This window comes from Hippoglossus stenolepis, chromosome 15 (assembly GCF_022539355.2).
Source record: "Hippoglossus stenolepis isolate QCI-W04-F060 chromosome 15, HSTE1.2, whole genome shotgun sequence".
Lineage (NCBI taxonomy): Eukaryota > Metazoa > Chordata > Actinopteri > Pleuronectiformes > Pleuronectidae > Hippoglossus > Hippoglossus stenolepis.
Genome location: NC_061497.1, coordinates 8,785,593 through 8,803,541, shown reverse-complemented (window position 1 = coordinate 8,803,541; position 17,949 = coordinate 8,785,593). Strand labels below are relative to the sequence as shown.

General features: G+C 41.8%; 1 protein-coding gene and 1 long non-coding RNA gene across 17 annotated transcripts in view; one reads left to right on the top strand and one right to left on the bottom strand.

Annotated features, from left to right (window-relative positions):
- msi2b (musashi RNA-binding protein 2b) overlaps positions 1-17,949 on the bottom strand; it is a 250,492-nt gene that overhangs the window by 203,169 nt on the left and 29,374 nt on the right. The gene's annotated exons all lie outside the window — the stretch shown is intronic.
- On the top strand, positions 15,518-17,599 carry LOC118122364. Of its 2 annotated transcripts, none has more exons than XR_004698459.1 (3): positions 15,518-15,564; positions 16,281-16,426; positions 17,287-17,599. It is a non-coding gene; the product is annotated as an uncharacterized LOC118122364 (long non-coding RNA). The 2 variants fall into 2 exon arrangements; XR_004698458.1 differs by having other exon boundaries at positions 15,541-15,960.

The following is a 17,949-nucleotide window of genomic DNA, read 5'->3' as shown; positions in this document are numbered from 1 at the left end:
CTCGGGCTACATACGGAGTATGGGCCGGCTGCAGTGGCCAGCAAGATACATTAATCTAAAATGATGAGTCTTGGAAGGTATAATTAGGCCTCCTGACACAGAGAGCCTCACTAGAGTTGTGATTAAGCCCTTTATTGCAAAAAAGAAACTTCCCTGATGTGCTAGCAGTGGTTCGCTTTGAAGCAAATAGAGCAATGAAGCTGCAAAATCATTGTTTACAAGCATGTGTCTGTTTTCCTTAGGTGCTGCACTGGGTCTGTGGGAGTTAATCATTCATAGGTGGCGGGTGGCTTTAAGACACAAATGCAGCTCTTGCTGGCACCAGAGCTACCAGCATCACCCACACTTTCTATATATAACTCTTTTTCCATGGCTAGGCCATCTGTGGAGCAGAGTTCACAAGGACACTTCCCTGAGGACATTTTCTATTCTAATGTTGTTCACTAGACCTAAGGAAACATTACAGTCAACACCCTTGTTCATAAAAATAATATTGTCAAACACTTTACACACATTAGTGGCCACGTGACCAGAGGCAATGGAATTTGTTGCAGGAACAAATAGTAAGCTTACCAATGGCTGCTTGCTAATCTACAGCATCATGTTGTGGATTATAAACATAAGTATGGGGGGGTAGGGAAATCTACCAAGAAACTATCGACGGCTAATTAGACAATCTGCTAACTCAGTTAAAGGTAAATTAACCAACAGGCAAAATAACTACCCCAACTCAGCCCTAATATATAACAGACATTTAAGGTGTTTCACAACTGCCATATCCAGCTGTAACAGAACAACACAGACTGTGTTCAGATCTGGTATTAACATCTGTCCTCAGTGATCGGATCACAAGTGGTCAGCATAGTATGAATCTGAACGCACCCAGATGTGTCCTGGGATCCGCTCACTCAGACCACATTAGAAGGTGTTCTGGGACACATGTGGCTACATTCTTTTTGTTGTGTGAACACAAATGCATCCTGGGCCACATATGAAGGACCACCTACTCAGCTGACGTCTCTGACCTGCTACAGTTTAACATAATTTTAGGCTTTTATAGCTGCACACATTCATTCATTTAGTCCCTACTGACTCCCCCCACTCTCTTTCTCTCTCTCCTGCTCGTGTCGGCACACACACACACACACATTGTCATCAAGCACATCTGTAAACTAGAACTGGGTGAAAAAAAACATCATTTGGTCTTCATAGATAGAAATAATGTTTATTTGCATATAGAGCGGGGAATTCTAGGCAGTCTATAAGAAGGGCAGCTCAGTTTTTACCTTCCTCGGTGAAGAACAGACTACAGACAGTTTGTACAGTATGTGAGTGGGTATTCCATGTATGAGGGGGATGGGATTCCCATCTTGCTCTGCTGGACAAGCAGAAAAGCAATTGCTTATAATTATACTGTAGCTGCTCCTGGCTGGCCAACAGTGTTATGCCCTGGAGGTCAAAAGTTCACAAAAATAATGAACAAATAGCTCAGTCAAGTTCCCTAATTAAGTGACTGAGCCACTGTGTATTTGCATGTTGATAGAGACAAAGCTGTAGTCATGTTACCATAAAATAAATACATTTACATGTGTTCCTCCTTGTTGGTTTGAATGGATCAGTAAATAAAGAACCTAACGGATGACACTTAGGCGAGAGCTGTTCTTACAGCCCTCCTAATAGCCGCTGCCAGCCGTGCCCTGGGTAGCACAACAAGCCACAGCCGAGTGCACTAGTTGGGGACCCATTCCTTAAAGAACAATTAACACGGCCATTTAAAAAAATCACCCAGCCCACACACTCAATTAACACAACCCACTTTTGCACTTTCCTCTCCATTGTGTCCTAGAATAGCCCGGTTGAATTGGCACGATTAAGTTGTGTTGGTGATGACTGCACCACAGTAGGGCCTCGTGTTATTCCCACCGCACCCACTCTGTTTGTCTGTAGCTTTAAAGAATACTTAACAGCTTTGGGACTCACCTATCAAATGTGTGTCTTTCAGGGGTCTAAACAAGATGTAATTATTGTCTGCTTTCTTTCTTTTTGGTTCGAGGACAAGACAGATTAAAATACATCTGTTTTACAAATGAAGCTTCACAGAAGTGAAAGACGGAAGCTGGGAGATGAGAGAGCCGCCGCTGTGCAAATATGTATTTGAAAGAGAGGAAGACAGAACTCGCCGGTTTTGTGGTTGCTTCCGTTGCCCTTGACGCCTGGCGACTGAAAAACTTTGAGTCAATATTTATGGTCATTAAATAAATCATCATAAAGTTCTGTGCTGACTAAGAACATTTTGACTGTCCTATATGTGTATATATAAATATATCATTAAACAGTGTCAGAATGGAATGTACGCAACAAAAATGCCCCCCCCCTCCCTCACCACAGTAGTCTGTAAAATGCAAACACAACGTCCTAAAAATAACTCTTATCTTGCTGCTGTCATTATCATTGGGAACACTTCAGAAAACAGCAGCCCCAGTTGTGTGTAAATAAACAGCGAAAAGCGGAGGAAGAGGGAAAAGATAACATACAGCAAAAATTCTATCAAGAGGCAGGGAGGGATGACTCATGGAAATAAGTGATTTTGACTTTATGTGGGAAAGGACAATAAGGAGCTTTGAAGCTCTGAGATTGCAGAGAGGTAGCTGATGAAGCAAACCAGTGGAGGGAGGCTGGGCGTTAAGGCAGCAGTGTAGCATACACGGTGCGCTGGCTCTGGTACTCGCTCTTCTGGAAATACATGGAGGGCACGGCTTCATCAACCCCCTGGAGGGATGCAGCCATTACATTAACACAGCTCACCTAGCGGGAAGAGGGACAGACTGGTGTCTTTTGTGCGCCGCAAGTTCACCCGCGTCCCAAGCCAATACGCTGCGTTCATTGGTCGTTTGTCATGATGAGACGACTGGCTATGTCCCTCCTTGGATCGTACCATCGGATGGAAATGGAGTAACTCAAACTGCTGTAACTTTTTAAAGAGCGTGGGATGTAATTAAGCATACTTAAAAAGACACAGACTTGAATCTCAAACTACTCATTAACCGTTTACTTATATGGATGCTCAAGAGAACTACTGACATCGCTGCAGGATCTGATCATCAGTTAAGGGTTTGTAATAGATGTATCATCAGTACATCAAGCTCCTAATCCTCGGGAGGGAAACGTCTGATTCACACATCACACCAGTTTACAGGCCGCTATGAACGAGAGATTCTCCGAGAAGCTTGGAGAATGCTAATAGCTGCACAACTGCTTAAAGCCTCCTCGTGGCTTATGATTAAGTCTATATTGTTAATAAAAACTAAAAACTGGTGTGTGTGCATGCCAAACAAAATAACAGCCAAAGTCAATATGATCTGCCTGATCAGAACATACCTGTACATGTACAAATACTCATAAACATAGACACATAGAAATAAACATGTGGGGCTACCTATTGGCTTTGTCACTCACCCTTTGATATCTGCTGTGCAGCGTAAAATTGCCTGTGCATGCTTAATCAATCAGTCCATTCATCTCTTTAATGCCTCCCCATTTGAAGGAGGAGCGGTGAATCCACTCAGCAAATTTTTTCTTAGCAACAGAATCAAAACATAACCAAAGATGGCTATCTGGAAACACTAGCACGTCTGTCTCTCCTTCCCTGGTTTGGCAACCAAGGTTAACCTGTTTCACAATGCTGCTTTTTTTGGTTTGGTTTTACCCCCATGAGCCGGCACAGGTCAAAGTTGGATTGTTATGGAACAAGGAGTACGGTTGCACATTGTAGCCTCAGTTCTGTGACAAGAGGAGAAGCCCTCAGATGTGTCTCCCTGCTGCTCCACGAGTTGTATAATGACTAGTCCCTCTGTCCCTTTGATGTTTTTTATAGTACTGCTCAATTGGTTATTTTTCACTGCTCATTTGTAGCAAGTGAGTGGAATTTCAACCTGTTTCATGGGTTATGTACTAAAGATTTTAGACATTAGTGTACAATATAGTGGAATAATGGGGAGTCAAACTTCCTTCTGAGTGTGTGATCTGAAGTTCTTTGTTCTGTATTTTGTTAGCCGGTACGGGTACGTGTTAATGCGGAAACGTTTGCATGTGCATGTTAGTGCATGGGAGTCCGGCCCTGCCCAGGTTTATCTAATGAGACAGCACAGTCGAGTAATGTTCATGTGAACAAATAAGGCCCCCAACAAAGGCTCCTTTTTCACAGGTCAAAAAACCCACTAACGCCCACTTAACATCTGGCTTTTGTGTTCAGTGTAAAAAGGTACAATTGGCTTTATTCCTGGGTCAAACGACTGCTGTAGTGACAGGTTTTTATCTGCTCCAGCACTGATTGGCCACTAATTTTCATCCCTTTTTCCAAATTGTTCTTTGAGAACACACAAACACTGTATCGTACCTGCCCACAAGGGTGCTATTTAACAAGAAACACTGAAGTTGCACCTTATTTTTATATAATATATGGGCTTTACACAGCCAGGATAGCTAGCTGCTAGACCCCATGTGTGCTGGCTGAGTGGGCTGTGCTTGAGGCTTCAAGCAGTTCAATAAGTTTTAAAAACACATATTAACCAAACAAAGCTAGTTGGATTGTTGTTGTTTTTTGCCAATCCGCCGTACATAGGGTAACGTCACTCAGTTGTGCTTCTATTTTTGTGTTTAGGGGCCACTTTCATTGGTCTATACCCATAGACTGAATGAGGAAGACCTTGCTGAGTACAGGAGGGGGGATGGTGTAGCAGATGATTTGTTTTGGTGAGATACTGATGTTAGTGTCACATGTAGTGTCAGTCAATATTTTGAATATATAAGCTTTCATAAAACATAAGTACATAACTGCCAGTGCCAAGAAATGTGCAATCAACTCAGATCACATTTTGTGAGTTATCTGTAACACAACCTACCAACCACTCCTTAGAGCTCTTGCAGCGGGAATGTGTAAGTTCGCAAAAAGCTTTGCAAAATGCTCATGCAGGCAGATTATATGTTTGCAGTGCAATCTTATTTATATTCCACCAACCGTCAAGGATGAAAACAATGTCTATATATGAGTGAAAATGATTGTGTTTTTCATCCAAATCCACAGTGAGGTGTTAGAACTAAAATGACCCAGGGTTTCTGACAGTTGTGTGTGTCTCCCCCCATAAATAAGCTCTTTTGAGTATGGCCAACAAATCAGAAAGCAGTTAACAATTACATGCCGGTCAATACTATGACATCTGAATGCATTCTTTGAGCCAGGTGTAAGAATTCAAGTGGTTTCTCAAATTAAACAGTACCATGAGAGCCAGTGTGAGGACTGTAACGTTCGGGGTGAGCAGTGAGGGCTCATGAGAAGGGCAGAACGGGAACTCTAGACCACGGGTTCAAATAACAAACTCACACCACAGGTGGCGTTCAGCTGCAGTGCACCCCTGGGCTCTCTGCAGCATGCATGAGGACATCTGTCATGTAAATGAATCAACTAACGAAATGAAAAGAGACTCCAGTACAGAGAAGACCAGATTGAGATGGCAGGATGAGACCTGCTCTGAGAAAAGGGCTTTAACATCGGATGTGGATGGAACTATCAAACAACATAGCCCCATAAAGATGTACAATTTTCAGTTTAGGTCACAAAATTATTATTGCTTGGCTGATGTTGTCTGTGTCAATAAAAAAAAAGCCCTGAGCAGTGAAGCAAGAAACTGAGCCATAAAGTCTGTTCTCTTCGTGGTATTACTGGGTATCATATCAGCATCTGACATCACTTGGATGCTGAGATGTTACGTCAGTGAACAGGAAAACAGGGGTATCTTGGCAACTAAATAAATCAAACTCCTCAGGTAATTTTCCTGATGGTTTCTAAGTGAGCGAGATGCTATGTCAGAGTAATTAGATCATTGCTAATGCTACTTAAACTATGTGGTAAATCTTAAAATGTAAATAATAAGGAAAGAAACAACGTATTTTAGTTATATAGATAAATAAATCTGGACAATGTGTTAACATTTATCATGGCTAATAAAATAGAACGTTAATGTCTAAGCAAGTACAAGGCAATTTAATTATCCCTCCAGGGAAATTGTACAAACCATGTGGGATAAAAACAGGACACTGCAGATAATATAATAAAAAAGCAATTTACATTCAACCTCATTTGTTGTCACCTGACCACTTCACTGCATGTCCCCAGCACATATTTACACATGCATGAAGACAGATATGCACAATGCAGTGTACGTTTTGGGGTTTGATCCCTAACAGTTTGAAATGATTCAAACAAACGTTTTTGATAACATTAAATGTCAATACACATGAGAACTGGAAGGAATGTAAAACAGTTGGGCTACAACATGATTAACCCACAATTTTGGAAAGAGCAAAGGATTGTCTATGCTTACTGTAATTATATAACTTGAAGGCCCATGAGTTTTATTGTTCACTAAACAAAACCAAAAATACGATGGGCTAAGTCAAGCCAGTGGTGGTGGTCTCTGGAGATACTACTGTAGCAATTTTCATATTTAAATGATAGAATTCACATGGTTAAAGGTCAATCATTTACTGCCTCATTCTAATTCAAACACCAGTGTTAAATGTGTATATATATATGTTATGCAGGCAACTTAAAATTTGCCTGCATAACACTTCGTGTCAGAATGTAGTCCTATGAGCACATCCTCACAAGCTGGGCACACTGGCTTGTCCTTAACTTTGCTCATATCTCTTGAAAAATGGGATATTCCGCATGATGACAGTCACCATATTGCTTCTCAGCAATGACACAAAACAGCTAAGAAGTATTTTTTTCACCCCGACTGTGACCTGACAGTTAGGTTGCCACCCTGAAGGATATGTTAGTAAATGGCATAAAATAGTAGACTAGAGCAAAGAAGCTTAAAAGTATGCTGCTATATTAATTTGCAATAAAAATATTATATAATAAATCAACACTGTGTTATATCACAAGATTAGTCTTAATCCCTCTTGCCTAATGTTATTGATGCCCTTGCACTGAATATCAATATTTTGTATAAAAATAAGAGTACTGTGAATGGGTTTTCTCACATTGAGCCTGCTTTTTTTTTTTACAGCTTCACTACCTCATAATTCCTCCATGTGGTGCTTCACAGACTGACGGTGGAAGGGTTGACATTAAGCTTCTAGCTAGGAATGAAAAACTGTCGACATGAAAACAGAAAGTTAACCTAGAATGTATAATTCCACATTTTTCAGTCTCAGTATGGAACAGAATTTGCCTCTGAGCACAGGACTTTAGGCCCTGTTGTGCCATACTGATTAAGTTTCAAGATCAGACTTAGGATTTGCTGGCAAAGCAGATTTGAGGGTCACTGCCAAAAGTTGGCATTTCTTATCGTCTTTTGCCTCACAATTAAGTTGCAGATCAGTCAAGGCCTACGCGTCTGGAAATCTAATTTTTGCCCATTATCTATAGCTCATCTCTAGTGACTATACAATAGAGAAAAGGGAAATCTGTTGTGGTCTGTCATATGGCATGAAAGGCTTTTCAATTTCGAATTATATTAAATCTAATAAACCAATAAATAAATAATAAATAAATAAAATAGCAATTTCCTGGAGAAACAACTGTGGATATACAGTATATTAAAAGAAAGCTGATACAATCTTGACAAGCAAATTTCCTCTCCAATAAGTCTAGCGCATTCAAAATGAGGCATCTCCATGCAAAAACAAGTTGCAGAAATTATTAACGATTTTAAATCCTAAGTCCCCAGTTTCCTTGAAATGGCAGACTCAAACACTTCATTTTGACAGTGCAGTCTATCCCGTGTGCGATGACTCTCAATTTGTGGTCTGTGTGTACATGTTGATCAATATGGAGAGAAAAACCAATCATGCAAGTTTGTGTTGAAACTGTCATCAAACACATTTGGTCTCAACCTCAAATACATTTCTCCTTCCTAACCACTGGTGCCGAGAAAGTTTGATGTATATTACAAGTGGGCTTAAGTAGTATTGATTTTCAACAACCAAAAAAAGGCAAACATTAGCTCCATTACTTCTGACATCAGACATTACATAGTTGGATTCCTCGAGTTATTTTGCATTTCACAGAAGTGATTAAAGCGCTAAATCATTGTGTGTATTTTCCAGCAATCAATTACTGTATGGGGTATGCACTAACCATATGTACAGTACGTTATGCACAGAGCTCTAGGTCGCCCTTCACGCTGTAAGATCATGTTTAGCAGAACCACTCCAAGTGAGCTAATAATTTTGCTCCTGTTTATATTCAAACAATGTGAAGGGCTGCAGCCAGACAGACTGGCTCAGTAAACAAAGACAACAGCGCATTTTCTCATTACCAGGATGCGTGAGGGAGGCCAAGGCATAGAAATTAGTGAGCAAAACTGCAAGAAAAGCAAACCAACCGGGTCATCTGCCGTGTTTGGCAACCACTGATTTTAATTTCAATATTACCGTACAAATAACAAGAGGAGTGGATTATACGATAAACATGCTCTTTATCCTCCCCACTAGTGTGCGGCAGGCGATTTGAGAGGGAATGGGGGGGATGGGGGGTTGGTTAACCTAAAAACACAGTAATAAAACGACAATTGTGGGCAGGGAGAGAAGGACGAATTAGAATTATCACCTTTATGGTCATGGGAATAAGCAACAATGTCCTTTAGGAGGTGAACACGGGTGTTATGTTGGTTGGTGTGGGAGCAGTGATGGACCAGCTTATCTTTGAAAATATTTCTTTATTCTATTCTTTATTCTAAAGCGTTATAACGAGCGGGAAAAATAAATCTACAGCCAATTGTTCGCCCATTGTTGGAGGACTATGTCGTCTCAGGGGCAAGGCCCAGGGAGAGGAAAAACAGAAATCCCCACAGTCACACCTGCTTATCCTCACATCCCCCCCCAGGGAAACCACAAACCTTCCCCTACATATTGTCAATACACCATTCAAAACCACAGCTTCGATATCTGCTCTCTTTCTGGGTGGATGTGCAATCTCCACAGTTTCTTTCCGCTAGACGCTTTGTTGCAAGACCTTCCTGGAGCATACGAGCTAACATCATGCATTCAAACAGCTCGAAACACTCGACAGAAGAGTTGTTTCTTAACGTTTAACCTGTTGCAGTATATTAAAGATGAAGGTCTCATGTCAGCCACGTCTTAGGGACTTCATCTCCGGTTTCATAATGGCACGGCCTGTTTTCACTCAAAACTGTGGCCAACATCCTGCCAAGCATTCCGAGGATTCAGTGTTGTGTATACACTTAGAATATACCTGCCCGAGGAGAACTGCTAAGCACTGCACAATGAGTACAGGGATAATGTGCATTCTTTTAAGATCATGTTCAGAGCAAGCAACAGGACTCTACTTTTTTACCCCTCACCGTTTCAATATCGCCACATACATACAAAAGCAAATGAGCCTCTTTTGGCTGAGCGTCCTCCATGGTGGGGTGGATTTTCATTTATAGCCAAACTAATTGAAAAGGAAATACGGCAACTTTCAAACAATAATTGCTTTAACTGTTCAACAACACACAGCGGCAGCCTCTGGTAGGGGCTGGTTTCATTTTTCATCCCAACTCGTATGTTTAATCTCACGAATATCAAAGAAATAAATCTTGCTTCAGTGAATTTGCTTGCTATCACAAAATAACTAAGCCCACTGCGAGATGAGAGAAACCATGATGGCAAGTTAAAAGTAGCAGCTGATGAAACCTTGTTGTGCAGTCACACACTTGTTACGAACAATGTGAACAATTTTCATAATCTCGGTTCTCGTTTTTGCCGATGTGTCATCAACAGTTTTCCATTTGAAAAGTGTTTGAGAGGAGCCAGTTAAAAGTCATATCGGATCTTCTTAGATAAGCCAAGCTGACATTTATCCCCATCACACATCACACTATAAACTACAGCTGAGTGAGAGTACGGTGTGCAGAGCACAGTGCTATTACACAGGCAGACACCCACCGCATCATTTATCCTGCTCATAAATCAGCCCTCTGCTCTACTGCTCTACCTGCTCCTCTTGTCCCAGCAGATCTCACTGACGTATCATTATATCTCATATACATCCACTAAAATAACCTCTACTGAGCCCAAGAGCCTGGGATGTGTGGAAAGGAAAGCCTTACCTTCTCCCCATCTGTCTGCTTGGATGATGCTTTGCATTAGAGCGTCAATTAGGCCTATGATCTATGCTTGTTGTTTTACTGCCTGCTATTTTGTCTGTGTTATGGTTGGGATGAGTAATGCTCGGGGTTGTGTAACGCACCATGTCTTCATAGCAAGTCTAATCTTAGGTCTAAGATATATCACTGCAGGTGAGAGTGTCTGCAAAATGAGGACATACTGTAATAATGAGGATAATTGAAGGGCTGAGCCGACACTGGGTCCTGCATCAAGCTGCGCATTGTCTTTGCTGCTTACCTTATGTGGCGGTCATGCCTGAATTTGAATTACACGCTCCCACCACCAACCCCCACTCCTTACACACACCCATATATTAATTATATTATTTATTTTTTTATGTCGACACCCTCCTCCCTGATCCCAACAAGTACATTTCATCTGAAGCTCTTTAACACACACAAGTGGCCCGTGACTTACCAGAATCTGGCATGAATGAATTTCTTTGGCAGTCTATGAGTCTCTGAGGATAATCACTAAAATTAAATCAAGATGAACGAATTTAACAGCACAGTTTATGGTCACTTTATTAAACACATTTCCGTTTCATGCATGCCGTTCAGATCGTTAACACTTTTCATACTAATCCTATTGGCACGTTAAAATTAAACATGTGTTGTTTGTCATATACTTCAGAGATTTGTGACGTTTTCTTACAAATGTGCCAGACATGAATGGCAGAGAGGAAGAGCAACAATTCCCGCCAGACATGTATGAAAAAGTGGAGTTTTAAGGTTTTCTGGCAGACGAGGGCAACAAGACATCATTAAAATGGGAGGAAAAAAAAAAATGAGTGAGTGCCTGATCTGCAGAGTGGAGATGATGGCAAAGAAAAGAAGCTTCAAGGGTTAACATCTGTAGGGATTAGAGATGCTGCTCATCAGGCAGGCAAAGGGAGGGGGCTGAGCAAAACCCCGGGTCCCCTATCTGCAGGGGCCGAATCAAGGCTCTGTGGAGAAAGGCAGCAAGGCAGTGCAGCAGCACTCAGGCCTGCAGACACACTGTGTACCCCTTCACTTAGCCAGCACTCAACTTCTGATTCAAGTGACAATGCCACGGAGCGAGAGAAAAAGAGAGGGAGGGAGGGAGAGAAAGTGTGATGAAGCAGTGGAGAAGGTAAGAGGCTGTCAGCATTAGAGTGAACGAGAGAGAAAAAACAGACATTTTTAGTGGAGGTGAGAAAAAAACCCAACAAGGACCAATTTATTTTCTAAACTGTGAAAGCTCAAATGAAGAAAATAAAGGGATAACACATACCGAAGTTTAAGAGGAGGAAAAGTTATGTAAACCCCGAATTACATTACATTCAGCAGAAGAATAACACTTTGGATCAACTCCACGTATTCACTTTTCCCCCCTTGACTGCCCATTGCCAACGGCGCCATTATTGCTTCACTCCCCCTCGCGCAGCGTCCCTTCCTGTCTCCACTTTGAAGAGCGGCAGCGTGTTTGTCTTGCATCACACCTGTTTGTTTAAGCTGCAAATGACGCTAGAGACAAAGCGCGCCTGTCTCTGTAGACTGGGCCGATACAGGCCTGTGGTTGCCAACAACACAGGGCTCCCTCTACCTCTCGCCCTCTTCCTCCACTCTCGCTCGCCCTCTCTGTAGTCTCCTCTCCTGCGCTGTCTAACAAGGGAAATGCAGAACACAGAGTCTCGGTAATAATTCCTACAAGCACAGCACGGCAGAACGCTAAATACTCCCAAAGCACCTTAGCTTAGTCCCATGGATAATGCAAGGTAAAAACACTGAATGCAAATGCACTGTGGCTCGTTTAACTTCGACTTATCACCCCAATAACACCAGCAGCATGTTGAGCCGTAGCAGACCGGTTTAAAAAATAGGTAGCGTATTATCATCTATAAATATAGTATAAGCTAAAAGCTGACAAAATCTAGATCACAGTATACAGAAATAATCCAGTGTGAAAGATCTTTCCCTAAAGCTATTCAGAATCACCTGCCCCCCAGTCTTAGTCAGCACCTTTAGATCCATGCTACATACAATATGATTAGCAACGGACACGTGGAATTTATTTACCACGGCGTTATCACGGAAAATGCCCAGTACTTCTGATTTTACAGTCACAATAGGTCAGACTAGCCCTGCTATCAGCAGTCAACGTTATTCCCTCCAACAGGCCAATGAGGATTCACCCCTGCTATGTGCATATGTGTCATTTCTTTTCCAGATGCATGAAACATAAGCAAAATTCAGACACACTCAAATAAGCAAAGCCACAGTGCAACACACAAAGGTAAAGACTGGGTTTTATTTGCCCTGTGGAACAACTATGTAGGCAAAAGGGGAGGTCAAAGGTTGAGGACAAAAATAGACCATCAAGGTTAATATTCCTGCTTGTTTTGGCATCTAAAATGGACAAAACAAGCAACCACTTTATTGACAGACTGGAGAAAAGGCTAAGACAGAAAAGTCCAGTATAACTTTGTACACGCAATCCGGCATCTTCGGGCTGAACAGCACATTGAATATTAAAGGTAGGGTTGGTAATTTGTTTCAGAAACACTTTATTTGTTGAATGTATTCTGAATAACGTTTGGTGTAAATACAAAAGGGTTTCATTGCAGTGATGTTACAATGTTGTTTTTATTACCTTAATCATTTTAAGTCAGAATAAGGGAGTCTACTGCCAAGTAGGTTTACACAAACAAAGACTTGGCATGGTGTAGTTTGTGCAAGCTTAGATGTAAAAATATGAAAAATTGCAAACAGCATAAAAAAATGTTTATGAGCACTAGAAAATGATTGGGAAATATGCTGTAATCAATAGAGAAGGGTTGTGCAATATGACTGATGAGATATTATATTTGATATAATCAAGTTTCAAATAAATTAACAACAAATATATATAACATGTACATCCTATATATTTGTTATTAATTCATTAGAAACTAGTTGTTTACAACTGGTTCAGGTTTGAAGAAATGAAAAGTTATTATTCGTAGAAAAACAACCTTCTTTCTTAGAGCATCGCAGTGCTTTTCTCTCTTTTTTGTGTTTGTTTGTTTCTTTTTCTGTATGTGCCCCTCAGGTTTGTATGCACCTGACAAGAAGTGGAATTGGAGTCAGATGTGTACCCCTGGGGGGGTTCTCTGTTTCTTCATAGCCCGGGTGAAATTTTCTCCAAATATTTTGTCATTTGCCACCACTGATGGACAAAAATCACAGTGGAAACCAAGAAGGTCTTGTGTACGTCTCTCAGTGTTGGGGAGTGATACAACACTTTACAACGTTGTTTTCACTTTCGAACTGAAGGCTAAATTCATATTTGTTTTCAGCGAGCGCTGGAGGTGTGTATGCCCATCATGGAAGGGTGCAGTATTTGCTCGGTTTGTATTAATATTCAGCTACAACATTTGCTCTTTTACTAGTAGCCAACCCAAGTGTAAACAAAACATTTACAGCTTAAACATGCAACAGTTCCCATGCCGCTTGACATTTAGCGAAGGGTTAGGTCAATACATAAAAACAGCACATTATAAGATCTATATCGCTGCAGAGAAGGACACAAAAGTTAAATATCACATACATAAATAGCGGGAAACATTTGATTAAGTTGGCTGTTAGGGTTTAAATAACTAGATCTAGTAAAGGAAACTCATCTGCATAAACAGCAGACTACACCTGGCAACACACACAAACACACAAACCTGTTCGCTACCTTCCCTTCCTTGTCACCATTTTCACATTTGCCTTCATAAATGAGTCAAGAAGCGCTCCCGGGTGTGTTCTCACTCTCCGTTCAGCTCTCCCTGTCTATGCTGCTGCTGCTGCTTACGCGCATCTCTCCCGTGACTTCGGCATGTGAGTCACTGCTTTCAGAAAATCACGCTTCATTATTAAAGCTCAATTCAAGTTGAGAAAAACCAAACAACAATGCTCCCTGAAAGAGGTTTTAATGTTTGAACGGCACAATCTCATTAACATAACTAGATCCGGTTAATATAAATATGACAGTGACAGATTGGATCCCTCCGAGCTACGTGCCGTCCAGCAGGAGAAGGCACTGGGGAGAGGGGTCGTGCGTGGTTTCATTTGCTCTAACCTTGTTATCACTTCAGGCAGAAGATGGAGAGACAGGTAGACAGGCCCCAACTCTGAGCACCACTTGCCGTCCGCAAGACCAGACCCTCTACCCCCTCCACCTTTCTCTCAACCTGCCTCTCCACCTCATATAACAAGAGTTCCCCTCCATCCGTGAGCCTGAGGGAGAGAATACCTGCAACCAATGGCCAGTAACATGGCAACAGGAGTCAAAAGGCCTTCATGCCTGTTGCACGGCAGGGTGCTGGCATTTACCCCCCCCCCCATATCCGCACCCCGTTTCATCCTTAAGGCCCCTGGCTCCACCCAGGAGCCTACAAGAAATCAACTGTCCTTGCTTTCTCAGCTGCCTCCCTCTTCCTCGAGTTGGGAAAACAATATTCTACAAAAGGGAAGAGGAGAACTTCCTGTCCTTTTTTGTTGTGCAGGCCAAACAGGCGGCTTATTGAAGTCCACTGAGTGATTCCTGCTTCTACACACACGCACTCCTTTGAAAGACCAAAAACAGCGATAAAATAAGATGATGCCTCTATTTTTTTTTCTTTCCAGACAAAGTGAAACAATATGCATGTCGTTTAGATTCGGGCCATTAGAAAGGTTTCGTTCTGTGTGTATTTCCTCAAGGGGGAGGAACACACACTCAAAGCAGACCACATTGTGTCAGCTCCCGTCCGCGTACAGCTGCTTGTTGCTTCACAGTATGTCTTCCTCCAAGGTTTTATATGGGTCACACATTCTGACTAAAGATGTTAGAGGTTACGCTTACACAATTGGATATTACTGCGCACTTTGTTCAATATTGTGATTATGATTTTTATCTCATTTCCGGGAAACTGTAAATTGGTGCATTATGGTTTTTGCACCTGAAAGTACTGTGATGTACATCAACGGCATTCTCAGGTTTACAGTAAAACGTAACACAAGATAAATAAATGACCTAGAAATAGATTTCAAAACACAAAATTAAACATGAACTGGACCTAATGTCTTTACAGATGACACACTGTAAATATTGTTAGATAAAATATTATTGTGCATTACTGAGTGCATTCGTTCTCATTTGTCATCACTATTGCCATCCATCAATATTTTGAGATTTTAGCTGTACTGGGTTCCAGGTCCTCTGTCAGGGGGAGTCAAAGGGGACAGTTGACCCTTGGCCAGTCCCACATCTCTCTCTCTCTCTCACTCACACAAACATATTTGACATCGGACACCCAAGCCCCTCCTGTCCGTGTAACTCATGATCATATGTGGGTGGAAGATATTGTTGTTGGCTTTTCCCTGCTGGCATAGCTGCTAGTCAACATCGACTGCTTGTGTGAGTGGATAACGTTGATGTGAATTCTTTATCTCTGGCTGTAAATGTTTGCTCCCTCAATCCACATCAAAACTAAAAAAAGAATATCTTCTTATTGCAGAAATCTGTCTGTGGCTCGCATATCTCGAGAACCGTTCATCCTATTGGCTTCACACTTGGTCATGTTTATTATTAAAGGCCCCAAAAGTGCCTCATTGAGATTGGTGTGATTTGCATTACAATCAATTCAATATCAATACAATTTGAGGAAACAGGTGACCAGCGATCTGCAGCAGCAGTGGCTGGTAGTCATCAACGGGAGGTGAGAGCGTTGATCACGACAGCACGTTCACAGCGACGACAACTGATTCTCCAGTTCAAGGTTCTGTGTGACTTCACCCGACTTTGAACAAACAGGTGAACAGCTCTCAGAGCAGCAGCGGTGGCACAGCTTCAGAAATCTGCTGAATGAGTCCAGCAGCTGGTCTTTACTTGCCGCGGCTCAATTACTGCAGGTCACTTTTACAGTTTCAGACAGAAAAGCTGCCACCAGCTTCACCAAAGGTCAAACAAACAGCCTCTTCCAAATAACCAGGTTCAGAACAGGCACTGCACTAGTTTTTTTTTTCAAAGGAGGCAAAAAAGTACCTTGAAAATGATGAAACCACTCACGGGAAAGCTGAACAGTCTGACCATCGTGACTAGGTATCAAATTAATTTGTTTTGAATATTTCCAGGATTCAGCCGATGCTGCTGTGGCAGCTGGAGCGGCACGAGAGGGTCTGGAAAGGACGGCTGTAGCTAATGAAGAGAGATGTAGAAGAGGAGGAGGACGGCAGCCAGCATGCTGCTGCGGGGGAGCCAGCTTGAGCAGAAGCAACAGGTGAGATTGACAGCAAACACACAGATAGAAAATTATTGTGTTTATGTGTTGGAAATCTTTAAACAACCCCCTCCCCACCCTCACCATCCATTCACCCCCACCACCCGTGACAGCGATGCTGGAATGGGTGTGAATGTGGGGGCTTCAAATTGAAAAATGTTGTCCCCCTGTCCATCAACCGTAATGGCTGCCCTGCAAAACCCCACTTTATCAACCTATCTGAGTTCAGACTAACCAAAACTGGACTGTTCGAGTGTGGCACTAAAACGTTTTTTGAATAATGAGGTAAATAAACTAAGTGTGTGAGTTATAATGATTTTTGTGGTTGTAATGCTGAAGCTGCACTTGACACAAAAGACCATTGCTGTCGCATTATGGTGCAAACCTCTTGCAATTACTCTAAATCTAAATAGGCCCCCCTTCTACATAACAAATCCAAAGTCAACCCAGAGATTAGGACCAAATGAAAGATGAAATGAAGATTTACACAGAGCTGCCTGCATCTTTTGCCCTGTGCAAGTGTGAGGGGACCGCATAACAACATGCCAATATCAATGAAGTGTGTGTTTATTAGGTAAAGACAAAATACAAGATTATCTGTTTTCATTACTGCTGCAATGGGGTGGCACAAATGCAAATCAACGACAACAACATCCTGATGCCACTGAAGGGAAACTTGGGCACTAAATTTCATGCATCTATTTTAAATTTACATATTCAATGCAATCAGTGATGGTGATGATGCATCACAGTCTTACTGTTAACACAACTGTTGTAGTCATGCAGTATTGGGACACAAAGCAATCCAGTGTGCGCTTATTTTCACGTTAATAATTTATACTTTTCCTGCTTTGCACCAGAGCCACTGGGGATTCCTCCACCCCACACTTTAACATGGAGCCTTCAGGGAAGGAGAGGTGTCGTGCTTGCTTAAGGAGGTGCTAACCTCACCATCTTGTGCAGTTCTCAGTGACAGAGGGAGAAGGACTTGCCCTGAGTGAAGGAGCTTGTGGCGAGCTCATCGATCAAAGACCGGGAAATGTCAGGTGGCAAGTACAAGGCAGAGTTGGGGTTTTTTTGCGCAATATGCTGGAGCTACACCTCACAAGCTATTACTGTGAATACGAATTTATTCTGTCATATATACAATTAAAACAGAGGTTAGAAAAATGATTTGCCAATGATTTCATGTACAATTTAATGATCATGATTCTTTTCAAAGTGACTTCCTGTTGATATAAAGCAAACTGGAGGTTCGGCCAGGTATGTGACTGGCAGCTTCTCTGTAAATAGATTTCTGCTCTAAATGCCACCAGAATTCAGCAAATTAGCAAATTATTCATTAACACACATTTAACAAGTCGGTACATTAATTGCAAGGGTTTGGAATAATGCCAGAAATACTGTATTTCCACAGAAAATCATTAAATTGGAAAAATGCTTTGTCACCACTGATTTCTGCCTAAAATAAAGCAATGTTTAATTAATGCTGTAAGACGGCGTCAAACAAAATCAGGGAAGGA